Source organism: Canis lupus, chromosome 8, assembly GCF_011100685.1.
Source record: "Canis lupus familiaris isolate Mischka breed German Shepherd chromosome 8, alternate assembly UU_Cfam_GSD_1.0, whole genome shotgun sequence".
Taxonomy (NCBI): Eukaryota; Metazoa; Chordata; class Mammalia; order Carnivora; family Canidae; genus Canis; species Canis lupus.
Window position 1 is genome coordinate 72,624,846 of NC_049229.1, and position 23,452 is coordinate 72,648,297.

General features: G+C 56.4%; 2 long non-coding RNA genes across 2 annotated transcripts; one reads left to right on the forward strand and one right to left on the reverse strand.

The window, feature by feature from the left end:
* Window positions 1-15,311: 15,311 nt before the first annotated feature.
* Window positions 15,312-17,526, forward strand: LOC119873034. Its single transcript, XR_005362979.1, has 3 exons — window positions 15,312-15,428; window positions 16,394-16,596; window positions 16,723-17,526. It is a non-coding gene; the product is annotated as an uncharacterized LOC119873034 (long non-coding RNA).
* LOC119873033 lies at window positions 15,351-20,817 on the reverse strand. The gene is made up of 2 exons (XR_005362978.1): window positions 20,249-20,817; window positions 15,351-16,957 (listed from the first exon to the last, which is right to left on the reverse strand). It is a non-coding gene; the product is annotated as an uncharacterized LOC119873033 (long non-coding RNA).
* Window positions 20,818-23,452: the final 2,635 nt, after the last annotated feature.

Genomic DNA, 23,452 nt, shown 5'->3' on the forward strand with positions numbered 1-23,452 from the left:
ATCAATTCTGACCAATCTAGTCCTTTACTTACTAATACAGAGGGCAGCGCGGAGACGGGCTGCAGGCGCTGTCCCCACGGTCACCAGTTCCTTTCTCCCTGCCCACCTCCCACTCTAGAGCCTAAGAGCGTCAGCAGTTCATTTCCCCAGTCTCTCTGGAAGCAACGGTTGCCACGTGACGTGCAGACATCTGCCGAGGGGCTCCTGGCCAAGAGCTTCCCTCTCCCATGAAAGACATAAGGCTCCCAAGGAATCTTCTACACCTCACTGGCGTCCCCTGCTTCCTGCCTTCAAACAGTGTGCGTGGACCTGCAGCCACTTTGTGACCAAGAGGCAACAAGTCTACACACAGGATGGCAGGGCAGAAGGATACAAAAGCCACGGATACAAGCCACTGAACCCACGCTGGGGCCACTGTCCTTCGGCTTCTTCGTAAATAAGTGGCAGGTGTCCACAGAGTAGTGTGGCACGTGTCCATATGGCTAAGGCCACTTACACTCGAGGCTTATTTCCTGTTGCTGGGCAAACTGTTCCGGAAAGAGTAAGATAAGCTACAGCAAGAGAAGGTCCAGCAGCTGTGCAATAGACGCGCTAGGAGGACAAAATCGGGAAGACGAGACCGAGAAATAGGGAAGAAAGGTTGTTAAAACCAGTTTTCCTTGTAGCATGATTCTGTCCCGAGCTCATTTTACAGCTTGGTGACTACACTTAATGGGCCTGTGCTGAGTACTGGGAATATTCCAGAAGAGGAGACTTCAGGTGCCCTCGATGTGACAGCGTGAGGAGCTCAACCACAGTCATCACTTCCTGGGTTACACACATCGGGTCATCATGTTGCTCACCTTACATATAATTTTTTAAAGACTTTATTTATTCATTTGAGAGAGAGAGAGAGAGCGCACAAGCCGGGGGGGAAGGCCGAGGGACAGAGAGAGGCAGACTCTCCGCTGAGCAGGAGCCCGACTCGGGGCTTGATCCCAGGACCCTGAGATCATGACCCGAGCCAAAGGCAGATGCTTAACTGAGCCACCCAGGTGCCCCACGTATGTATTATTTCGTTTTAAAATAAAATACATTTTACCCTTTAAAATGTCTTATTTTTAAAATTACACATTTAAAATAAATTACATATTTAAAAAATAACAAAAAAGACAAAAAATAACAGAAAAAGAAAAAATAAAATAAAATAAATTACACATTTAAAATAAATGTTTTGGGATCCCTGGGTGGCGCAGCGGTTTGGCGCCTGCCTTTGGCCCAGGGCGCGATCCTGGAGACCCGGGATCGAGTCCCACATCGGGCTCCCGGTGCTTGGAGCCTGCTTCTCCCTCTGCCTGTGTCTCTGCCTCTCTCTCTCTCTCCGTGTGACTATCATGAATAAATAAATTTAAAAAGAAAAAAAATATTTAAAAAAAAAATTTAAAATAAATGTTTTAATTTTTTAGATCAGAACATTTTTCTGATCTGAACAAAGACTTAAGGTCTTGCTCTGCCAACCAAAGGCCTGGTCGCAAACCACAGAACGTCAGGCAGGAAACAGTTAAAAGAAACAAAAGGTCACATACCCCACACGTGCGGGTGACAACTCTCAACTCCAGAGTTGAAAAAGACAAGCTGCCGCTGGGAACAGGCAGGTGCTGTGACGTGCCGGACGTCAGGTGGGCGTAGGTGTCTCCCTCACAGACGGTGCCGGCTCTCGGGGGAGACTCTGAAGCTCCGTGGCCAAGCCGGTCACCGTTCAGACGTGAAGGGGACACGTGTTGTCCGATATGCGGAGACAAACGAGCCCCCCGGACCCTCTCCGGGAAAAGGAAGCCATCAGGTGTGCGCAGCAGCAAAGACGAGGTGTAAACTGAAGAAAGGGGGTGGGGGGAGAAATGAAAATCAAGAAATCATGATGAACAAAGAAGCCATATAGCATCTTTTTAAAAAGGGGGGTGGCACCTGGGTGGCTGAGCGGTTGAGCGCCTGCCTTTGGCTCAGCTCGTGACCCCGGGGTCCTGGGATCGAGTCCCACGTCAGGGTCCCTGCAGGGAGCCTGCTTCTCCCTCTGCCTGTGTCTCTGCCTCTCTCTGTGTGTCTCTCATGAATAAATAAATAAAATCTTTTAAAAAAAATATGTAGGGCTGACCACGAGTAAAATACACTGGGGATGCCGAACTCCCCGCCAGGTGGGGTCTGTCCCGACTCTACCCCTCACCCGCCCTGTGACCCTGGGAACTCACTTCATTTCTCCAAGCTGGGAATAGGAACCTGTGGCTGCAGGATGGTCGCCAGGAGGGGACGCATCGCGGGGCGCTCGCCGCAGTGTCGGGGGGCCCACGGTGAGGCCCGCGGAGCCTCGGGCTGGGATCGGATACCCACCTACGCGGCCGGTGCCATCAGCGTCCGTGCGGGGAGCTCCCGGGGAAAAGACAAAAGCTCTCGGGGCGCCTGGGTGGCTCAGTCAGTCTAAGCGCCTGCCTCTGGCTCGGGGCGCGATCCCGGGGTCCTGGGATCAAACCCCGCATCGGGCGCTCTGCTTCTCCCTCTCCCTCTGCCCCTCCCCCTGCTGCTCCGCTCGCTCTCTCCCTCTCTCTCTAATAAATACATAAAATCTTTAAAACAAACAAAAGCTCTCAACATGGATCATTTTTTAAGTCCTGCTGTGTTGTTGACGAGAGACACACCAAACACAAAATGACACAGCTTGAAAACATTCCGAGGAACGAGATGTACCAGGTGAAGGGGGTTTTTGTTGTTGTTTTTTTTTTTTTTTTAAAGGAAGGCAGAACCAGCGGCGGTATCATTATCAGACAAGGTAGGATTTCAGGGCAAAAGTACTCGATGAACTAAGGAGAGCATATTTGGATGAAGATCGCCCTCCACCCGCTGCCGAGTCCGGAGGGTGTCGGCCTCTCGGGAGGCAGAAGCCCCCGGGACCCTTGTGACTGAGCAGCCGTGCCCTGCACTTGCACACACGTCGTCGCGAGGTCCTTCTCAAGAGGGATGGGGTCCGGGTGCTGCGCACCAGGCTGGGCGTCTCAAAAAATAAATAAATAAATAAATAAATAAAAATAAATAAATAAATAAATAAAATAAATAAAAAAGAACGGGAAGACGAGCTGAGGGGGACCAGCGGGTCAGAATGCAAGTGGCGCGTGTAGGTAGAGTAGAAGTAGTTCTCCGGAGGGTTCTCCAATACAGGGTGTGTGTGTGCAGAGTGACTTACCCGCAGTTACAGAGGATGACAGGTCCCGAGGCCGGCAGTCGGCAAGCTGGACACCAGGAGAGCCAAGAGCGAGTTCCCAGGTCGGAAGGCCTGACGACCGGGGGAGCTGACGGTGAAGTCCCGGTGTGAGTCCAAGTGCAAAAGCAGGAGAAGACGGAGGTCCCAGATGGAAGACAGGCAGGCAGAGGGAGAGTTCAGGCCCTTCGACTGATTGGGTGAGGCCCACCCACGTGGGGAGGCCCGGGCTTCCCTCCGTCCGCCAGTTCCGATGTTAATCTCATCCAGAAGCACCTGCATAGACATGCCCAGAATCCCACTGACCCCGGAGCCCAGTCACACACGAGCTAACCGTCACAGGTAACCGGCCCGCCGTCCACCCCAGAACACACCTGGGGATCAGCCTCACAGCTTCTGAGCTCCTGGCATCTCATCCCCGAGCCTGTGACCCCTGAGTGACACAGAGGCAAAGCTGCACGTCACGGCTGTGGCCCACGGATTCCCCCATCACAACGTCAGAGCCACCCCAACAGATACCGCGTGCTCTGGAGGCCCCCAAGGCCCAGCCCACGGCGGCCTGTGCCGTCTCGGGGGGGACACGTGCCACCTGGCTCGGCCGCAGCGAGCACCCCGGTCATCACATCAAGAGTCCCAGCCCAAGAAGGAGTCCCGGCTGATGACCTGTGAGCCGTGAGCCTACCTCTCTGCCCGCCCCGCGGCTCCCGGGAGGGGCCAGGGGACCCCCACGTCGGCTCAGCCATCCCTCTGTGCCCCGTTGCTTCCTGGTCTTCGTGTTTCCGTCCACTGGTCCGGGTCTGGGATGGTCGATTTCGTCCCCCGGAACCCCTCTGGAGCAGAGCCCCGCAGGCTCGCAGAAGTCAGATTTGGAAATGAGGTTCCAGGGTTGGCAGAGAGCATCGCAAGCCCCCAGCGGAGCCAGACGGACACGTCCACGGAGCCCACATCACAGTTATTAACCTTTTGCTCCCGAGCATATGGAGAAAAGCTGCCAGAAAGCCAAGGAGAATCTGCCCGGATGGCGTCTCGGCGGGAGGCCGACGTACCTTGCGCAGCAGGTGCCAGAGAAAATGAGTGAAGGAAAGGGGAGAGTCACAGAAGGCGAGTTAGTAGGTGTGCAGGACTTGGCATTCAACAAAGACTGCGTTCCTTTCAATGCCAACCAAAGAAGCACAGGTGAGGGAACCCCCAGGAAATCTCCGTGGGTTCCCCAAAGGGGAGGTGGCACCGGCGGTGGTCCCTGACCGGCGCAGCAAAGCCCGAGGCCAACAGCACAGATGTGGGTGTGAAGGTGCTAACCTCCCGGCCTCCTGGACCGGCAGCGTGCACCCGGGGGTCCTGGACGTGCACCTGGGGGTTCTACACGTGCACCTGGGGGTCCTGCGCGTGCACCCGGGGGACCTGTGCGTGCAACTGGAGGTTCTACACGTGCACCCGGGGGTCCTGTGTGTGCACCCAGGGGTTCTGCGTATGCACCTAGAGATCCTGAGTGTGCACCTGGGGGTCCCGTGCATGTACCCTGGGATCCTGCATGTGCACCTGGGGGTCCTGTGCATGCACCCGGGGGTCCTGGGTGTGTGCACCTGGGGGTTCTGGGTGTGCACCTGGGGATCCTGTGTGTGCACCTGGGGGACCTGCATATGCACCTGGAGGTCCTGAGCACGCACCTGGGGGTCCTACACGTGCAGCTAGGGGTCCTGCACATGCACCCAGGGATTCTGCACATGCACCCGGGGGTCCTGAGTGTGCACCTGGGGGTCCAACACGTGCACCTGGTGGTCTTGCATGTGCACCCAGGGGTCCTGTGCATGCACCCGGGAGTCCTGAGCATGCACCAAGTGGTCTGCACATGTACCCGGGGGTCCTGCGCGTGTACCTGGGGGTCCTGCACGTGCATTGGGCAGTGCTGCTGCTGCTGCGGGGGTGGGGGGAACCACGCACCTGTGACCTGAGGTTAAAGTCCCTGAAGCATCCGCAGACGTCGCCCTGGACAGCTCGGCTGCCATGACTCGTGCCCACGCGAATCCGAGGTCTTCGAGTTGCAGGGGCAAGGAACTGTGGGATCCCAGAGCCTGATGAGCTTGGTGTCGAGGACTCTGGTGCCACAGACCGCGGTGCGGCCGCAAGCGCTTCCGGCAGAGGTAAAGTGTGAGGCTACGCTCTCCCTCACGAGGCTGGACGAGGAAGGAACACGAGATCCACAGCCAGGCCCCGGACCCCCGCCTTGTGCGACATTTGAGTGACACTTGTTGCCGTGCCGTCTGGGTTTTCACAGGGAGCACATGACTTCGAAACCACGCTCCACGTGCTGGGGGTCACGCCAGGTCTCCACGGCCCGAGTGTCCAGCCACGTCACCGTCCACCCTCACGGGGGTCCCGGGGCCCAGGCAGCAGGTCCTCGAGGTCGGGGGCGAGGGGGGACAGCCGGCCTGTGCCTGCAGCGCGGGGCTCCTTCCCCAGGACCCTTCAAACACTCCCCACACAGCAGGCGGGCACCCCACGCCCTCCCCGCCGGGTGGGCCGCCCGCGGTGCCCGGATCTCTCCCCACCAGCTGTCCACCCCTCAGCTGCCTCACGGTGGAACACATTTCCAAACAAGCTGCAGACACCTGCCCACCCTCTGGGAGCTCCTCAGCAGACAGATGCTTCACTAACTAGACTTGGGGATTTGTTTACGGTTCCTTTTTCTCTTGAGGAAAGATGTGTGCTACGTGCGTATTGCTCGGCCGCGGAAGGGACCAGGGCACCCTCCCTCGAAAGCACGATGCTCAGGGGCAGAAGCCAGTCACAAAGGGCCACCTGCTATGAGATCCTGTTCATATGAAATGTCCAGACCCGGGAAATCCACACAGACAGCAGCTCGGGGGTGCAGGGGCTCGGGCACGCGGGCAGGGAGGGGGTGACCGTCATCCTAGGGTACCTACCGTGGATTCTTTTTTTTTAAGATTTTATTTATTTATTCACAAGAGACACTGAGTGAGAGAGAGACAGAGAGAGAGAGAGGCAGAGACACAGGCAGAGGGAGAAGCAGGCTCCATGCAGGGGCCCGACGCGGGACTCGATCCCAGGACCCCAGGACCACACCGAAGGCAGATGCTCACCCGCTGAGCCCCCCAGGCGTCCCTGTCCCCCTACCGAGGATTCTAACCAAAGCAGTCACCGTGTGAGCCACCCCGGCCAAGACACAGAGCAGCACTGTCACTCCAGAACATTCCATCCGCACCCGCAGGTGCAAATGCTGATGGACCTCTGGCCAGCTGTCCTAGAACCCGGCGCAGCGCGGTCACGCAGCAGCGACTCCACCGCATCTTCCATCAGCATGTTTGGGTTTCACCCACGTCGCCTTGGACCTCCTCCATATATCCACATGACCCAGCTCTCCCGATGCCCACCGTCATCAACTCAAGAAAGACAACGTCACCTGTACTAGCAGCGCGCTCTGCCCGCGGACTGTCGCCTAACGTGATGCGTGGCGCCCGGAAGGCCCGCCGGTCACCGTCACCAACCCCGCAGCTAAAGTACCTGTGTGATCCGCAGCGTCGCTTTTCCTCCTGCACTTTGGAAGGCCCTTTGTTCTCTCCGGATTCATTTTTACAGCTGTTAGCTCACAAAACCACTGAGAAATGATTTATGTTATACTTTTTGATAAGCTTTTCGGCAGCAAACGGATACTGGGATTGGAAATGCATCGCTGGAGGAAATGGGGGGGTCCCACGTAATCCCTGTTTCCACTCCAAATATTACTGATTGTGAAAAAGATAGTGTCCTTGGGGCCCCTGGGTGGCTCAGCGGTGGAGCACCTGCCTTGGGCTCAGGGCGTGACCCCGGGGTCCTGGGATCGAGTCCTGCGTTGGGCTCTCCGCAGGAACCTGCTTCCCCTCTGTCTCTGTCTCTGCGTCTCTCTGCATGTCTCTCATGAATAAATAAATAGAATCGAAAGAAAGAAAGAAAGAAAGAAAGAAAGAAAGAAAGAAAGAAAGAAAGAAAGAAAGAAAGAAAGAAGAAAGAAAGAAAGAAAGAAAGAGAGAGAGAGAGAGAGAGAGAGAGAGAGAGAGAGGGAGGGAGGGAGGGAGGGAGGGAGGGAGGGAGGGAGGGAGGGTCCAGAGCCCAACTTCCCCTACTTGGGGTTTCAAAGATGTCAGCTCTGAGCCCCTCTGTCCACCTCAGCACCCTGGGGGACAAGAGGCGCTTTGATCCCGCGGGCACAGCAGCCCGTTTGCATCCTCAGAGGCGGGAGCAGCCAGGTGCCTGCAGGCCAGCGGCCCAGGGGTGGCGTCACCCGCCTGCACAAAGGCAGGGGAGGGCGGGGGAGAAGCGGCCCCTCCATCGCGGGCGCCCCTGCAAGTCAGGGCGCTGGACCTCACTCCCCCAACCTGCGTGCCCCCCCACCGCTGGGCCCTCTGACCCGCCCCTGCCCCCACCCCATGCGGGACCACCAGTCAGCCAAGACAACGGAGGGTGGTGCCGCCTGTCGACACCAGAGGGCGCGCCTCGCTCCCAAACGGACAGGGGTGGGGCGGGGGCTCCCAGGCCTGCCGAGGTGGCTGGTGGCACAGGGGGCGGTGGAGGGTCCTAGCTCAGCGCCCCCCCCCCCCCGCCAGCTCCCCATCCGCGCCTTGAGGGGCTTGGCTGGAGGCACTGACCGCCCCCCTTCACTGGCCCCCACCCTCGGCAGATGGACTGGGGACGTGACGATGTCATGGGGCTCTGGCACCAGTGAAGGCTCCTCGCAGCTGGGGGACCCCCAGCACCTGCGTCCGAGCTCCAGGGAAGGTGGTGCCGGGCACCCTCGGGGATGCCTGGGCTGCCGGCGTGGTGGAGGGAGGACCCGGGCCCAGCGGTCACCCAGCACCGGTCCTGATTGGCCAGCCGAGAGCTGCATGACCTGCCCGTGGTCACGGCCTGCGAGGGTGTGCTTGGCACAGCCCAAGTCCCCTTGGGTGCCCCGTCCCTCCCACGTCAGGCTGGTAGACGGAGCCTCAGCCTCAAAGCCCAGAACGAGGAGGGCACACGGGGGGTCCAAGGCTGGGTGGGTGCGGCCATGGCCGTCGGCTGGTGTGGGTGCTCAGGTCAGGGCAGGGGACACCTGAGGGCCATCCTTTCCTCCACATGGCAGGTCTGGCCTCCACGGCGCTCACCTCCTGGCTCCCAAGGCCCGGGCCCTCCTGGAGCCACCTCGCCTCCCTGGGCCTCAGGTCTCCCCCTGCAAAGCAGGGGTGTGGCTGGCTCCTGCCTGGTGCGTTCTGAGTGTCCTCGTGGTGCCAGCACACAGTAGGGCCACAGGACAGGACATTTCCCGCCCTGCCCTCCCCTCCACTAGCCGGGGACACCATCCGGCAGGCAGCAGCAATGCTGGCCGCCCGTGGCAGCAACGACAGGCTGTTGGTCCCCTGAGCAGGCCGGACCCCACAGGGCAGGCCCCGCGTGCAGCCCCCATGGAGCCAAGGCCCCCCTCAGCGGTCTTCAGGGGTTGACCTTGAGGACCCCCTCTGCCCCGAGCTTGTGCTGTGCAAAGGCAGCCCGGCGTCCTTCCTTCCTGGTCGGGGTGGGGAACCGGCACAGAAGGGTCTCCGGCAGGACTGCGGGGCCCTTAGCAGAGGCCCCCCGGGCGGGAGGCGCCTGCTCACCACGGAGCTCACCTGGCCGAGACAGGAAGCCTCTAAGGGGCCGCAGGGCCAGGAATGAGCTCCCCGTCCTGCGCGGGTGAGCAGGGACGCGCTCAGAGGGGCTGCGGAGGGCCCGGTCCTGGAAGGGGCCTACCCGAACCTCCAAAGGCCCCTTGGGCCAGGGAGGCGGCTTCCCTGTCCCCAGAGGCCTCTCCCGGCGGTCCCGGGACCTCGAGCTTGGGAGCACCCCTCGGCGCGCGCACCTGCACGGCCTCCGCAGACACCACCTCCCACCACCTCTGGGAGAGCAGCAGCCCGGCCAGGATGGTGACTCGGTCAGCGACCTAAGTCGCCGCGGGCAGCCCCAGCCCGGTCTGCCTTCTGGGAGGAGCCTGTCATGTTGCGAGAAGGAGTCCTTTCAGCCCCAGAGCCTGCGGGCCCCTGGCCCTGTGTGCGGTGTCCTCCGCCCGCACGTGTCGCGGTCCCATCCCCCTGCGCGCCTGTTTTCCACACTTTTCCTTATGTATTTTAAGGCCTAAGAGTCCCAGGATTTAATAATTTTACAAAACTATGTCTCAGGATTAGTCATCCGGGGTCAGTTTCCCCGAGTGCGTGAAGCGTCCTTTCAATATATTAGCTTCCGAGGTGTTGGCTCCGGGGAAGCTGTCTTGATCTTGGCTCCGTGTCTGCTCTGTGCCAGCGCTTTGGGCTTTTCCCCAGGAAGTCCTATTCCATGGCTCTTGGCTCCTTTTCTTTCTTGTTTAAACACCTTGGTGCAGACACAGTTTGCATATTACAAAATTCACCCGTTTCAACTGCACAGTGCGGTGGTTTCTAGCGTCTCTGCAAAGTTGTGCAACCGAATCGTAGCCTCCATCCACTCTCAGGACATTTCATCCCCCCTGAACCGAAAGAAACCTCACACCCCTTAGCAGTCCCAGGTCCTGGCCACCCAAATGCTCCATCTGAGTCTACAGACTCCCCTACTCTGGACATTTCCCATAAATGGGCCGTACAGTTCGCGGCCCTGCTCGACTGGCTTCTCACAGCTAGCGTAGTGGGCTTTTTTTTTTTTTGACTCTTTCTTTTAAAAGATTTTATTTATCGATTTGAGAGAGACCCAGAGAGAGCGCGAGTTCACAAGGGGGGAAGGAGCAGAGGGAGAGGAAGAAGGGATCTCAAGCAGACTCCCCACCGGGCGCAGAGTCCCACGCGGGCTCGATCCCTCGACCCTGAGGTCATGACCTGAGCTGAAAGCAAGAGCCAGAGGCTGGGCGACTCCGCCACGCAGGCGCCCCGCTAGCGCTGTTTCTAACTTCCACTCCTGTCCCCGTGTCACGCTTCAGTCCTGGTTACAGTTGAACATCATTATACGGGCACCCCGCGTTTTGTTATCGCGTGACGCGTATCTGGGCTGCTTCTCCTTTCGGCTGTTGTAAATAATGCTATCAACGGTCACGGACAAGTTCTTGTGCGGACAGAGCCTTCAATTCTCTCTGTTCTCTTGGGTGTGTGCCAAAGGGCGCAAGTGCCGGCCATTCGGGAGCTCCATGTTTCACAGTTTGAGGAACTGCCAGACTGTTTACCCAGGAGGCCACACTCTGTCCCTTGTCCCCAGCAAGTCCCGTGGGTCCAGTCCCCTCCGTCCCCATCACGGTGCCCGAGGGTCCAGCCTCACCTCCTCGCCAGCTCGGCTGCTCACCCCTCTCAGTGTGACCATCCTCGTGGGCATGAAGTGACCCCTCCCTGCAGTTCCCACTGGCCCTTCCCAAGTGCTGATCGTGTGTTTCTGTGCTAGTGACCCCTGTACCTTCTCTCCGAGAAACATCCACCAGGTCTTTACGCCTTCTCCGTATTTGGCACGTTCTCTCGAAATCTTTTCACGTGTCCGTACTTCCTTTTCTCTTTCTCAAAATATTTACCTCTGTGTTTATGTGTATCGCCTCTGGTTTCATCTGCATTTCCAAAATAATTTTCAGTTTTTCTCTAATTCTGATATGGGTCATATCTTACTGTCTCTAAGCTTGTTTTGAAGCGATAGCCAACCTCCAAGAGGGCCTGGGTGTCCTTGGCGCCAGCACCCCTGCCCCTGTGTGCTCCCACCCATGTCACATCATGCTCATGGGGCTCGCAGAGGCAGCGGGGGACCTCGCAATGTTGATTTCTGGGCTGAGGTCATAAATGGGATTCCAGCCTCCACCTTGATTTCCTGGAGCACTTGCACTGGGGGAGTCAGCCACCACGTGGTGAGGATGCTCAAGCATCGGGCACACATGGGGAGGCGAATGGGAGGGGCGCACGGAAAGGCATGCACGGGGGAGGGGTGCACAGGGGGGCACACGGGGTGGTGCACGAGGAAGGCAAGCACAGGGGAGGCAGGCACGGGAAGGTGCGCACAAGGAGCACGCATGGGGAGGCACACACGAGGAGGGGTGCACGGGGGAGGCAGGCCTGAGGGGGGCAGGCATGGGGAGGGGCACACGGGGAGGCGCGCACAGGGGACATGGCTTGCTCACCATGTGAATCTGTCTCTGTGGAAACCAACCCAGAGCCCCAGTCGCACCTTCAGATGACAGTAACCCAAGCAACACCTGAGCCCAAGTGAAAGCCAAGCCCAAGCTCGCAGAGTGTGTCAGAAAGCAACTGGTGGTTGTGTTTTGCACCACTAAGTGCTGGGGTGCTCTGTTGTGCAGCCTCCAGTACCTGACACGGGGAGGGGTTCGTGGGCCTCTGCCTGGGCGCCCCCGTGCCCGCAGGGACGCTACACTCCGCTCTCTTCCTTCCAGCGTCTCTGTACAGCATCCGACTGTAACTCATCTCTCCTGCTCCCTCTAGGGTGAAGTCCAGCTCCTGTGCCGACTTGCACAGCTCTTTCCGCCTGTTCCTTGCGGCACCTGCCCCTCTGCCCACCCCCTGCTGTCCAGAGGGTTTTCCTGGACTCTGCTGACCCCACACTTCCCAGGTGGGTTCTATCCCCGCTGAGAGATCTGGGGGCCTGACTGCAACCCTGGTGCTCCCCCTTGTGAGTGTGGCACCCTCCCGGCCCCCCGCACAGCCAGGGCTCATGGCACTGGCACCTTCCCCTGCCCTCGGGGGCTCCTGTGTCCAGGGCCACCTCCACTTTGTCCTCTGCGTCTTTCAGCTTCTCTTCTGCATCTCCAGCCTCATCTCGCTGTGGTTTCCTCCTGCCCCTCCGGTGCTCCCTCTGCCCTCACAACTTGCCCCCGGTCCAGCTGTCCCCGTCCTGCTATTTCTCATCTATGGTCATGCTTATCAAACCTAATGTTTCCACTAGGTCCCTTTTTCTTATTATTTCTTTCTTGTTCTTTTTTTTTTTTTAAGATTTTTATTTATTTATTTGAGAGAAAGTACGAGAGAGCAAAAGCAGGGAGTAGGAACAAAGGAACAGCAGACTCCCCGCTAAACAGGCAGCTGGACTCTGGGCTCCTTCCCAGGACCCCAGGATCCTGACCTGAGCCGAAGTCAGACACCTAACCCACTGAGCCACCCAGGCGCCCCTCTTCTTTCTTATCAATAATGTACTCCTGCACCTACTTAAATAGATCTAACCCATTTGCTGTATTTGATTTTATGTCTTCTTGCTTGTTTACATGCTCGGGCCGTCCGCTCCCGGGATGGTGCTTCACACGCTGCGCTTAGAAGTAGCTGTCCTCCTTCCCCAGGCTCTGGTCCAGCGCCTCCGGCTACTCTGGCCTGAGGAAGTGTCTTCTGGTCCTGGCTCTGGTCCTGGCTTTGGCTCTGGTTCCGGTTCTGGTTCCAGTTCTGAATCTGGTCCTGGCCCTGGTCCTGGTCCTGGTCCTGGCTCTGGTCCTGGCTCTAGCCCTGGCTCTGGCCCTGGTTCCGGCTCTAGTTCCAGTTCTGGATCTGGTCCTGGCCCTGGTCCTGGTCCTGGTCCTGGCTCTGGTCCTGGCTCTGGCTCTGGCTCTGGATCTGGTCCTGGCCCTGGTCCTGGTCCTGGTCCTGGCTCTGGTCCTGGCTCTGGCTCTGGCTCTGGCTCTGGTCCTGGCCCTGGTCCTGGTCCTGGTCCTGGCTCTGGTCCTGGCTCTGGCTCTGGCTCTGGCTCTGGATCTGGTCCTGGCCCTGGTTCTGGCTCTGGTCCTGGCTCTGGCTCTGGTTCCGGCTCTGGTTCCAATTCTGGATCTGGTTCTAGCTCTGGTTCTGGCTCTGGCTCTGGTCCTAGCCCTGGTCCTGGCTCTGGCTCTGGTTCTGGCTCTGGTTCCAGTTCTGAATCTAGACCTGGCCCTGGTCCTGGCCCTGGTCCTGGCTTTGGTTCTGGCTCTGGCCCTGGTCCTGGCCCTGGTTCTGGCTCTGGCTCCTGTGAGCTGCCCAGCCTGGTGGTATTTCCTCAGAGTCCGAGGAGGACAGGTCACCCCACCTGGTGATGACAGGTGCTCTCACCTGAGTTCTGGCACAGGGTTCCTAAAAACCCCGGGGATTTTCTAAGTGCTGAGAGCCTTTAGGGTGTCTTTTGTATGATAATGAGGTGATGTTGGAAAGCCCCTAGGTTGGGACTGCTTGCTCAGGAGTCCCACCCCTGACCTCTGGGGAGGGGCAATGGGTGGGGATGGGGGGGTTGTATCAATCACCAATGGCCGATGATTTAGTCCATCACAGCTGTGCAAAGCCTCCATAAGAAGCTGAAAAGGATGAGGTTGGGGTCGGAGAGCTCCTGGTGGTTGAAGTCTTGGAGGTTCCGGGAGAGCCCTGAGCTCAGGGGCCTGATGAAGGCCCGCCCCTTCCCTTCCCTCGCCCTCCGCACCACTTCACTTGGCTGCTCCTGAGTCATACCATAAATAAACCGGTGATCTAGTAAGTAAAATGTTTCTCCAGCTTCTGTGAGCAAATTAATGGAACCCACAGAGGGGGTCCCTGAAATCTCTGACCTACAGCCAGTAGGTCAGAAGCACAGGTGACAACTGGCCATTGGCATCTTGAGGGTGGGAGGGGCAGTCTTGTGGGACTGAGCCTTAACCTGCAGGGTCTCTCTTTTTTTTTTTTTTTTTCATTCGATTTGCCAACATACAGCATAACACCCGGTGCTCATCCCACAAGTGCCCCCCTCAGGGCCCGTCACCCAGTCACCCTCACCCCCCGCCCACCTCCCCTTCCACCACCCCTAGTTCATTTTCCAGAGTTAGGAGTCTCTCATGTTCTGTCTCCCTTTCTGATATTTCCCAGTCATTTTCTCTCCTTTCCCCTTTATTCCCTTTCACTACTTTCTATATTCCCCAAATGAATGAGACCATATAATGTTTGTCCTTCTCTGATTGACTTACTTCACTCAGCATAATACCCTCCAGTTCCATCCACGTCGAAGCAAATGGTGGGTATTGGTCGTTTCTAATGGCTGAGGAATATTCTATTGCATACATAGACCACATCTTCTTTATCCACTCATCTTCCGATGGACACCGAAGCTCCTTCCACAGTTTGGCTATTGTGGACATTGCTGCTAGAAACATCGGGGTGCAGGTGTCCCGGCGTTTCACTGCATCTGTATCTTTGGGGTAAATCCCCAGCAGTGCAATTGCTGGGTCGTAGGGCAGATCTATTTTTAACTCTTTGAGGAACCTCCACACAGTTTTCCAGAGTGGCTGCACCAGGTCACATTCCCACCAACAGTGCAAGAGGGTTCCCTTTTCTCCGCAACAACAACATTTGTTGTTTCCTGCCTTGTTCATTTTCCCCATTCTCACTGGTGTGAGGTGGGATCTCATTGTGTTTTGATTTGTATTTCCCTGATGGCAAGTGATGCGGAGCATTTTCTCATGTGCATGTTGGCCATGTCTATGTCTTCCTCCTTGAGATTTCTCTTCATGTGTTTTGCCCATTTCATGATTGGATTGTTTGTCTCTTTGGTGTTGATTTTAAGATGTTCTTTATAGATCTTGGAAACTAGCCCTTTATCTGATTCGTCATCTCCAAATAGCTTCTCCCATCTGTAGGTTGTCTTTTAGGTTTGTTGACTGTGCCCTTTGCTGTGCAGAAGCTTTTTATCTTGATGAAGTCACAATAGTTCATTTTTGCTTTTGTTTCTCTTGCCTTCATGGATCTTGCAAGAAGTTGCTGTGGCCAAGTTCAAAAAGGGTGTTGCCTGTGTGTGTGTCTCACATTTAGATCTTTCATCCGTTTTGAGTTTATCTTTGTGTCTGGTGTGAGAGAATGGTCTAGTTTCATTCTTCTGCACGTGGCTGTCCAATGTTCCCGGCACCATTTATTGAAGACACTGTCCTTTTTCCAGTGGGCAGTCTTTCCTGCTCTGTCGAATATTCATTGACCATAGATAGAGTTGAGGGTCTACTTCTGGATTCTCTAATCTGTTCCATTGATCTGTGTGTCTGTTTTTGTGCCAGGACCACACTGTCTTGATGACCACAGCTCTGTCGTACAACCTGAAATCCGGCATTGTGATGCCCCCAGCCTGCAGGTTCTTGATGTCATTTTGGAATGTGGGTGAGGTCCAGAGCCGATGGCCAAGAAAGAATTCTTGAGATGTCTTTGGTGCAAAAAGGTGGTTTTATTAAAGCACAGGGACGGACCATGGGCAGGAAGAGCTGCAGCCCCGGGGCTGTGAGGTGAGCTGATAACATACTTAGGAGTTGGGAGAGATCAGGACAGAGGGGGGTGTCCAAGAGATCTTTGATATGCTAAAGAGGACTCTCAGGATCCTGGGGGCCTGGCCGTGGGCAGGCTCCGGTGGTTTTCCCTCTAGTAAAGCATTAACACTGAGACAGTGGGGAGCTTCCTGGAGGAATGTTCTACTAGGCCTGCCTCCTGTGTTTGTCAATGGGCTGCAGGTCATAAGGAAATTTTATTTTATTGACATTCCCTTCCACCTTTGTTTTCCCACCTCACCGTGGAGGGGAGGGTGATGTTAGGGCTCCAGGAAGTTCGGCTATCTGCTATTGATAAGAGTGTTTTTCCTTGTAAACCCCTAAGACACTGGTGCACTGAGGGAGGCTCCTGTCCTGCTGGGCTGTGGTCTCTGACCATTCCCCTAGCCTCAGGGCAGGCAGGAGCACCTGCGGGGTGGGGGGGACCCCCTCCTGTGCCCTGCCTTCGCTCCCCCATCAATCTGAGGCCGGCTCCAGGGGGACAGTGTGGGACAGAGGTGAGCGAAGAAGGCCTGGCCGGTGCGCAGGAACTGGCATCAGAAGCACATCCCGTCAGAAGTGCCCTTAGCAAGCCCCCCCACCGTCAGAGCTTCACCTTCAACCTCCCCCCATCCACCAAGGGCTTCCCAACTACTGATCACTCACCCACCCAGCATAGAGGCTGAGGGGGGAGGTGGGTGCCAGGGCAGCCATCCTTCTGTTCTCAACAACCCCTCATCCCGGCAGGTGCACCACCCCTGCAGCCTCCCCTGGGGGCCAACCCCCCACCTCCTAGTGTCCCCTTCCCGCCTCCCTGCAGGCCCTCTCCTCCCACGACACCCCACTCCTGTCAGGACAATCTCAGTGCCCGGGCTTTCCCACCGGGGTCTTGTTTGGTTTTTCTAGTTCCCTAAATCCAACCTTGCCTGCACCTGTGGCTTCCCCAGGTTGAATGGGGAAGAGCTCGTGTAGCCACCAACGGGGACAGGACAGAGAAAACAGGCCCTGGAGGTGCCCTGGTGGGAAGCCGGCCACCGAAAAGCTCTGCTCTCCTCTCTGCCACCTGAAAGTCACTGTGTGATGAGGTCTTTGTCTCGGAGAGTGGGGGCTGTTCCAGGGGCGCTGGGAGACCTGCCCACACCTGGATGAGGTCACTCCTTCATCTCTGGGCAGGGCCTGGGCGGGGGGACTGGGGAGGCTGGGACCACCCTCTCCCAGGGCACATGTGCGTGCGCGCACACACACGCGCACACACACTCTTCACCATCTTCTCCAGGGGCATTGCGAGCTGGGCAGGAATCCAGGCACAGGAAGTGTTTGATTTCTCTTGGACCAGAGGAGTAAGCATCGCGCTGGGCAGGTGTGCTGCTTTCCAGTCCTCCAGCGGCCCGCATGCCTCACGTCCCCACGTCCCCGCCGAGGCCCCCCGAGGTCCCGCTGGTGCAGGAGAAAAGAAGCCGGGGCATTCCTGGAGTGGAGCCAGGGGCCCGGGAGGGCGGACCTGGGGCCACCTGCGGAGGAAGTGACAAGGAGGGTGGGGAGCACCTGGTGGGGTAGCTGTTGCTGGGGCTGAATTGTGTCACCCCCAAAACTCCCCCGTTGAAGTCCTAATTCCAGGGTGACTGGACCTGGGGACAGGCCAGGTGGGGTGGTGTTGGTGGTGACAAAGGTTAAGTGAGGTCGTGAGGTCCTGACCCAACTGGGCTGGTGCCCCTGTAAGAGGACAAGGCCCGGGTCTCGCTCGCCCTGGACGGCCCCACAGGGAGGCGGCCTCTGCCTGGTCCCCGGAACCGGCCCTGCGGCGCCGCGATCTTGAGCCTCAGCTTCCAGAAGTGAACGAGCTCCTCCCCGGGCCCTGCGGCACTGGGCCCCACCCTCGCCCGCCACTGCCTGGGCCGCTGGTTAGAGGTGTCACCCCACGGCCGCTGAGGCCCCAGCTCCGTCCTGAGAATGGTTGACAGGTGCGCGCGGCTGAGAAGGGAGGACCTCGAGTCCTCACCCTGGAATGCGGCCGGTTCTCCCTCCCTCCCGTGGGTCACAGGGCAGGTGACAGCCCAGTCAGGACAAAGGCCTTCTGTGCCTCGGGCCAGGTGACCGCGGGGTCACAGCTGCAGGACTGGCAGCCCGGGTCCCTCCTCGGCACCTGCGGGGCGCCCGCCCGGCGCCGCCTCCGTGACCCGGGCCCGCCATGCAGGACGGCGGCCGACTTCTAGCTCGAAACACGCTCCTCGGATTAGTGTGTTGGCCCCACACCCCGGGGAGCAGCAGGAGGCGGGGAGCTCCCTGAAGGAGACATTCTCCCCATCCTGTTCTGGGTGTGGGTCGCGCTGGCTGTCAGAGCTCGCCAAGCTGCACACCTGCGCGGATGCATTTTACTGCACATACGTCGTACCTCAAAACACGGCCCAAAAAATAGTCATTCTCTTAGAAAGTCAGAGAATAGGAACAACCTAAAGGTAGCGAATACTCAGAGTGTGACGTGGACACAGACGCCGTCAACACCGCTGCTTTGGGTTTTGCTGACTTCCATCAACCACAGAACATGATCCCATTTCCGCCAAATGTGCCGCAATGTTTTTTTTTAAGATTTTATTTATTTATTTATGAGGGACACAGAGAGAGGCAGAGACGCAGGCAGAGGGAGAAGCAGGGTCCACGCAGGGAGCCCGACGCGGGACTCGATCCCTGGATCCAGGATCACACCCTGGGCTGAAGGCAGGCGCTCAACTGCTGAGTCACCCAGGTGCCCCTGCTGCAATATTTTTAACAACCGTGTGACTTAATACCGTTTGCAAAAACCCAAATGTTTTCTTCAACCTACTGTGGGGAAATCATTCTTTCTAGGGTTTTCCTTTCAACATTGTAAACAGCACTGCTATCAACCTCCTGGAGCTCGTTCTTTTTTTTTTTTTTTTTAAGATTTTTATTTATTTATTCATGATAGACACAGAGTGAGAGGCAGAGACACAGGCAGAGGGAGAAGCAGGCTCCATGCAGGGAGCCCGACGTGGGACTCGATCCTGGGACCCGGGGATCACACCCTGGGCCAAAGGCAGGTGCTAAACCACTGAGCCACCCAGGGATCCCCTGGAGCTCATTCTTCACGCACATTCTAAATCATCATCTTGGGATCTCTGGGTGGCTCAGTGGTTTAGCACCTGCCTTCGGCTCAGGGCGTGATCCTGGAGGCCCGGGATCAAGTCCCCACATCAGGCTCCCCGCAGGGAGCCTGCTTCTCCCTCTGCCTATGTCTCTGCCTCTCTCTCTCTCTCTCTCTCTCTCTCTCTCAGGAATAAATAAACAAAAATCTTTAAAAAATAAAAAGATAAAAAAAATAAATCATCATCTTGCAGTAAGTCCCAGGATTGGTATTACTGGGGCCAAAGGCTCTCATGTTTTAAAAGTTTGGGCTTTTTCTTGTTGTTGTTTAATGTCATATGGAAAACGGTGATTTCAACAGACTTTCAGGTCCTGCCTCTCATCTGATCTTTATTACCTGGGAAGGCTGATGGTGCTGGGCCTGAAGGGGCAGGAATGGGTGGGTCTCCCGTGGAAGGTGTCACTCCTGATGGAGATGAGAGGGCCCACGCACACTAGAGCCTCACGGCTGAGTCTCAGAGAGCAGTGGGGCCGTGGAGACCCATCCCCAGAGGGGAGAGCCCACTCAGCCAATGATCCCGGGCATCCTGCTCACCAGGAGTGTTTGTGGGTTACAGGCACGGGGCCGAGGACAGGGCTGGGCCCAGGCAGGGAGCCCCCATGACAGAAAGAGAACCCAGAGAACCTTCCCACACCCACGGGGGTAACAGTGACAAAACTAGAGGCTTCAGGGTCCTCAGAAACACCGTTGGTCCCACACACTCCAAAACACTTGTGAGATGTTGGTGCTGTGTCCAGCAGGAGGCTGGGCTTTAACCCAGGCTCCTGGTTAAATCTCTGATGAGAAAAGCCCCCGAACCAAGGCTACCCAGAGCAAGAGCGAGTCTCACCAAGTGACACCCCCATCCTGCCCCGGTCCACCCCGACTGGGCCTGGGACCCAGCCCTACTCTGTCCTAACTGCCCCAGCATTGCTCAATGGCCAAGTGGCTCCAATTGGACCAGCTCTGGTGCAGCAAAGTCCACGATTGCTGGACAGAGACAACTATCCAACAGCGTGGAGAGCAGCCACAACCAGACAGAGGCCGTCGTGCTCAGAGGCTCAGGAGACGGGACTGGCTGGGTCAGCGTCCCACGCCGTGCCTCTACATCTGAGGGCAGGCCAAAACCCTGAGGGAACCCACGGTCCTGCTGGCTTCAAGAACCAGAGGACGGGTGGCTCAGCGGTTTAGCACCACCTGCAGCTCAGGGCGTGATCCTGGAGTCCCAGGATGGAGTCCCGCGTCGGGCTCCCTGCATGGAGCCTGCTTCTCCCTCTCCCTCTGCCTGTGTCTCTGCCTCTTTCTCTCTCTGTCTCTGTCTCCCATGAATAAATAAATAAAATCTTTAAAAAAAAAAAAAAGAACCAGAGGACAGAGTTGGGGTGACCACAGCAGATGGAAAGTGAGGGGCGACCCCAGAAAGGGAGCCTGGAATCCTCCCTGATGAATTCCGCTCAAGCCCCTGGCTGCTCCGTGAGCTCTGTTTGCACGGGACAGATTCTAAGCAGCTCAGCTAACAGCACAGAGATTTACACAGAGGGCGCAGTGTTTACAGCTTGAGTCCAGTTCAGTTAACCCCTCAATAAACAAACAACAACATAAAAAAAAAAAAAAGAATGCTCTGAAAGAGAACCCCACAGAGCCCCAAGCCCCCGCAACATACCAGCCACGATGTGCAGGACACAGCCCCAAATCACTAGACGTGCAAAGTGCAGGAAATGTGACTGACACCCAGGAGAAGCGGGAGACAAGGAGGAGCTCCTCGGAGTGCAGGCGGTGGGGAAAGGTCAGCCCAAAACAGCGATCCGAGGAGAAGGTGAGACAAACACAGAGTCCGTCATCTCCCCGGCCCTGCGCTCAGACCAAACGCCAGAGGAAAAGGAGCCCGGGTGTAGGCGTGAAAATGTAGGAAAAGGTGAAGAAGTCCTGAAAGGATGACGTTTGTGGACAAATTCAAGCAAAGATACAGCGCACGACAGTGCCTTGGCACCTCGCGGAGTTTAAAACACCAGTAAAACTATGCGCGTCACAGCCGGTGGGGCATTTGCAATACGATGTGCAGCAAAGCATCAAGGACTTATGTCCAGGACGCATAAATATGTAAAGAACTCCTGCAAATCAACAGGAAAAAGATCAACTCCACAGGGAAGTGGGCAGACTACATCACAAAGTGGGAGTGTCCAGAGGTCAGTAAACATGTAAAAAGGCGCCCATTTCACTAACCAGGAGGAAAATGCAGATTAAAATCACAGCATGAGGGGCGCCTGGGGGGCGCAGGGGTTGAGCGTCTGCCTTCCCCTCAGGGCGTCATCCTGGGGATCCCGGGATCGAGTCCACATCGGGCTCCCTGCATGGAGCCTGCTTCTCCCTCTGCCTGTGTCTCTGCCTCCTTCTCTGTGTCTCTCAGGAATAAATAAAATCTTAAACAAAAATCACAAGGTCATACCACAAACCCACAGGAGGGTCAACACGAAGACAAAACCTTCCAATTATTGGCAAAGATGTGGATTAACCGGAGCTCTCGCGCATCTCCGGGACAGCGAAAGCTGGCACAACCAACCGCTTTGGCAAACGTGTTTGGCGCGATCTGTGAAAGCTAAACGTACGCAGACACGCAGCTAAGAGTCACGCAGCAGAAACGGGCACACGCGTGTCCCACAACACGTACTAGAGTGCTCAGGGCAACACAGAGGCCAAAAGCTGGAAGCCTCTCCATCAGTGGCAACACCGGTGAATAAATGGGGGGCCGGCCGCCCACTGGGATGGCGCAGACGACGCAGGAGCCCCCGGACCTCGTGCTGGACTGAGCAAGCAGACGCCAGGGAGCTCACGCTGGAGGCCCCCCTTGTAGGAAGACCAAAGCCCAGGAGACAAACGGGACGAATAGCACTCGGGTATCCTTGGGTAGGGGTGCGGGCAGGAGGGGAAATGAGGGGAGCTCAGGGGCAGGGCGGGGGGACGGTCGCCTCCCCCGGCATGTTGGTCACAGCGCGGTTCAGGTGGTGCCATCAGATGCTCCACTTCGGTGACCCTGTCCCGGGAGGAACCACAGGTGCCGTGCATTCGGGAAGCAGAGGAGGAAGCCGGGGACGGTGCCGGGCCCGCGTCCACGCGGGCTCAGTGGGCGCCCACCGCGGCGGCAGAGACAGGACCGCCGTCCCTGCGCGCTCTCGTGTCCGTGCCTTTCAGTCTAGGGAGACGATCTGAGAACCAGGCTCCTTTGTGGTCATAAGACATTTCCCTGAAATTCAGCAATTCCTTCTGTTTAAATCCAAATGAGACAAATTTGATGTTTGATTTTAGGGAAAAGCATTCCAGGATTATCCCATTCTGCGTTTCAGTGACTTCCAACCTCCTTCAGTCTACATTGTATTTGCAAAGCACGATGTCTGGAATAAAGCTCAGCAACTGAACAATGGTGGTCAGATTTAAAATGACTTCCACAGACTCTTTTTGTAACTTCTTTTTGCCTGGCTTGATATTTTAGTAACAAATACTTTTCAAAAAAACCCAAAACATCTCTTTTGTGTTTCTGGCTTAGCCATCACCCACTGGGCAACTCTCTTAACCTCTCTGAGCCTCTGTATTCACAATTTTAAAATGGACATAATATCCCCAAGTTCATAGATTTTGAAAAGGATTAAGTTAGATCCTTCACGTGGAATGCGGATGTGTGTTATCACCCCATTGTTTCATGAGCCGCCCAGGGCAGGGCTACCAGATAACGCAGAATGCCCAGTTAAATCTGAATCTCAGACAAACAACAAGTAAGTTTCAGCCTAAGTATGCCCCGTGTGATACGTGGGACACAGTTATATACTTATATCAAAACAGGATTCATTGTTCATCTGAAATTGAAATTTAACTGGATGTCCTGTATTTTATTTATTTATTTATTTATTTATTGTCCTGTATTGTTATTTGCCAAATTTGGCAACCCAACTCAAGGGTGTTGCTGTGCCTTTGCTTACCTGGTTGAACAAGTACCAACCCTGCGCCCAGCACACAGTAGGCTCTCAATAAATATTGGATGGATGGTGGGTAGGTGGGTGGGTGGATGGATGGATGGATGGATGAGTGGATGGATGGATAAGTGGATGGTGGGTGGGTAGGCAGATGGATGGATAGATGAATGATGGGTGGGTAGGTGGGTGGATGGATGGATGGATGGATGGATGGGTGAATGGATGGTGGGTGGGTAGATAGATGGTTGAATAGATGAGTGGATGGATAGATGGATGAGTGGGTGGGTGGGTGGGTAGGCAAATGATGGATGGATGGATGGATGGATGGATAGTGGATAGATGGATGGATGCATGGTGGGTGGGTGGGTCGATGGCTGAATGGCTGAATGGGTAGATGGTGGGTGGGTAGGTGGATGGCTGGATGGATGAGTGGATGGATAAATGGTAGGTGGTAAGTGAGTGGATGGGTCGATGAGTGGATGGATGGGTAAAAGGATGGTGGGTAGGTAGGTAGATGGTTGGATAGATGAGTGGATGGATAGATGGATGGATGGATGGATGGATGGATGAGTGGGTCGGGGGTAGACGGATGGATGGATGGATGGATGGAGGATTGACAGTGGGTGGGTAGGTAGATGGATGAATGGTGGTGGGTGGGTAGGTAGATGAGTGGATGGATGGATGCATGGATGGATGAGTGGGTCGGGGGTAAACAAATGGATGGATGGAGGATTGACAGTGGGTGGGTAGGTAGATGGATGAATGGTGGTGGGTGGGTAGGTGGGTGGATGGATGGATGGGTGAATGGATGGTGGGTGGGTGGGTGCATGGATGGATGGATACCGGATACTGTAATGGTTTTAACACCAAGCAGCCTTAAGTATCCCATGACAGAGCCAGGG